At 39.2% G+C, this 3,329-nt stretch overlaps 1 protein-coding gene across 5 annotated transcripts in view; it reads right to left on the minus strand.

Moving 5' to 3' along the window:
* The window catches only part of LOC143289013 (uncharacterized), a 29,813-nt gene extending 27,283 nt beyond the window's left edge, over positions 1-2,530 (minus strand). For all 5 annotated transcript variants that reach the window (XM_076597778.1, XM_076597779.1, XM_076597775.1 and 2 more), the window contains exon 1: positions 2,333-2,530. The gene's annotated coding sequence lies outside the window, so the exon portion shown is untranslated. The remainder of the gene's footprint in view (positions 1-2,332) is intronic.
* Between the last annotated feature and the right edge of the window lie 799 nt (positions 2,531-3,329).

The raw sequence follows: 3,329 nt of genomic DNA on the forward strand, positions 1-3,329 counted from the left end.
TGTGTAGATGTTAGTGCTAATGCTGAGTTACCGGCGTAATAGCCATACCACGCAAAATGACTCGTTAGGTGAGTCGTTCTTATCTTCATGCACGGTTTACAAACAATTTATAAAAGTGAATGAAACGATTTGGTCCCTGGATTTTGGAGTTTTGCCGGTACGCTTTCGTTTCTGCATCAAAACAGAAAGAAAGAAAAATAAGCGACAACTTTTATACTGGTCACCTGCCTTATGCGAACATAGTTTCGTTATTCATTTCAAGGGGTAACTAAACATGATAAGCTCACTGAAATATTGCAGACTGATAGAATTTCACGCAGTTTCCGCGTTTTCAAACAGTGTGATGTTGGTGATAAACTAAATTTTGCAGAGGAATTTCCCACATTTTCTGAATTCCAGCGTTCCTGAAGATGTACATCAAAAGAATAGTGTTCTTGTTTTTCTAACTGGTTTCCCACCAATAAAGAAAATGTGTTTACTGTGAGTAAACTTATCAAATCCCGCAATGTGGTGAACAAAAGGGCTGTCCCTGACAAAATTCCGAAGAAAATCCACTTTGATAGGAAAACAAATACACTTCCAGGCAGAAGTAAAACTGATGGGGTCAGGCTCTAATTATAGCGACGCGCTCTTCCTTGGGAGAGCAGCCTGGAATTCACACAGAGAAATCTCAAAAGAGTACTACAACAATACAATACAATTCATTTCACGTTTATCAAACGCATGTTACATTCACTGAGGTGAGTGTAAAGTCAAGTTATGATTATGTTCACCTCGTGTTTGAAATCTTCCACATCATAGCATGGGGTCTAATGTTAACTAATAATCTCAAATGTTGAACTGTTTACATAATTATGCAGGAAATCTCTCTCTCTCTGTCTTCGTTGATGGTGTTGGCCAGTATTAAAACATCTTAGAGAACAGCTGATTCTAGTTAAATACTATCGATACACTTGCCTGTTTAGACTTAACATGTTAATGTCATCAACGAATGAAAAGACTGTCAAGCAGTTCGCTCTTATCTGTATTAAGCACTCAAATGGAGAAGTGTATATGTTACATAATAATAAAAAAAATTAATGTACTTCAGCATCTTACTGTATATCATCCTTTTATGGGGCTGTGGCTATAATGAATAAACCATCTCAATTTCAATCTCTTTGTTCGTTGTTTATCGTAGTGTTCTTTTTACTGTGAGTGGTAAACATGGAGAGTAGGAAAACTGTTGGGAGGGGTAAAAATCACGTGTGTGTGTGTGTGTGTGTGTGTGTGTGCGTGCGTGCATATATATGTGTGTGACACTGACCCGCCCACACCACCCACACAAAGCCTGGCGTCAGAGCCCACACCCAAGGCAACAACACGGGGATGATATGTATGGAGCGTTTTCTACCACACGGCTGATCTCGTTTTGACAGCAAAAAGTATCTGAATTACAGCACACATCCAGTTAGACCTCATAAACAAAAAACTGCCGATAAATAAACAGAATACTCTGTACTTCACTTGTGCTCACAGCGAGAACCACGCTCTGAAACAACACACAGAAGCGCCATTGCCCTGCGCGTGCGTTGTACGGAGCAGCCGCTCGTGCGAACAATGTAAACCCAATAATGAGATGAACATATCATTAACATGCCAGACTCACAACCCGTAACAGACCAGGGTAAGAATTTGTCTACGTCAACATCCCATGTCTTACACCTCAACAATGACACCTTTTCTGAGGTCTTCCTTTCGGACCTATCAGCAACAGAAAAATATATTTCTTTGCTTATTTTCTTGTGAAAGGGATAATTCTTTGTTACTCTGACTGTCTGGGCGTAGTCATTAATATTCAGTAGCCGACCGGTTCAGCTCAGTGACTCAATTTATAGTGTGTAGCTTGCTCTGCCTTCTTTGCTGCTACACAACATGAAATGACATGGGTCCAGTTCTTTCACAGCAAAACCTCACATTCTTAATCATCAAGTTTCCTTAAACTGCACAGAACATGCATGAGAAATGGTTTATAGAGTTATGAGCTCTTTTTTGAGTGCATTCTGTCAGTGGAGTTATTATTAGAAAACATGTCGATTTTCAGTTGCGTTCCGTTCTTGACTCAGCTCTTTTCTCTTTGGGGCAAAACACCACGTTAATCTTGGCGGCAGGGTGTTCACTGGGACTGCATGGTTTATGCCACAAACATAGCAGCACCAACATATTTTTCACGATAAACAGTTCATAATGAAAGGAACAAAACAAAAAGTCTGCACACAAAGCACAATGCAGCTCACCAACAACAGTCACTGACAGGCCAAGAGAACTGAACAACAAAGCAAAGCTGGCTTACCTTCGACACAAACTGGCCGTTCAGAATTCACCTTTCACGAAACCACACCGTTCACTCCCAACAGGTAAATCACAGGGCCAGGTCTTTCAGTTCTCAAGCTGTTTACAGGGAAATTCCTGAGAGAACTATCGTGCACAGGCTGAGGTGAAGTCGTCTGCTTGCCAGAGATCGTCTGCTTCCACTGCGCGATCATGTGGCCCCTCGTGACGTCATTCTCTGCCCTGCAGCGATTGGCTGTCGTCATGTCGTTATTATGCATGAGTTGGACACATTAATTCTCAGAAGAAACAAATGATTCGGAAATGATAGGTGTGTGGCTATTTCTGGGTATTTGTTGGCACACAAAAAAAGAGAAAAATAGTAGATTGTCTTCTGATCATGATTTGGATCTGAATTCCTCTGTCAAGCGAACACATGCTCATGACAGTTTGCCAGTGGTATATTTTATGCACTCATTATTATTTTTAAGCATGAGATAAGATAAGAATAACTTTTTATCTCCAATTAGAGAAATTTGGTCAGGTGCATTATCACAACACAGACAAGTAAACAACACGGAGACCAGAACTGTAAAAAACAAACAAACAAACAAAAAAAAACAACAAAGCAAAACAACCAGCGATTAGGAATATAACGAAGACACAAATGTAAAAATATCACATACACCGTTTCATACATTCATTCCACACATTGCAGAATATTTTATATGTAAAAACAAAGAATTAATAAACATTATTTTGAATATAATCATGAGCATAGCCTAATATATTGCACATTGATTATAATAATAAATATAACTCTCTCTCTCTCTCACTCTCTCTCTCTCTGTACACGAGCAGTAGCAACAACAAAAAAACCCAACAAATTAAATGTGCCCATTTGAAAAATGCAAACATGGTGATTTTCTGTGTCAGTTTCAGTTTCAAGCAGATGTCATTTCGTTTTAAAAAGCATCTACCGTTTGTCTATAAGACGCTGAAACAAACAAAGAAACTAT

The sequence above is a fragment of the Babylonia areolata genome, chromosome 13 (genome assembly GCF_041734735.1).
Source record: "Babylonia areolata isolate BAREFJ2019XMU chromosome 13, ASM4173473v1, whole genome shotgun sequence".
In the NCBI taxonomy this organism is placed as follows: domain Eukaryota; kingdom Metazoa; phylum Mollusca; class Gastropoda; order Neogastropoda; family Buccinidae; genus Babylonia; species Babylonia areolata.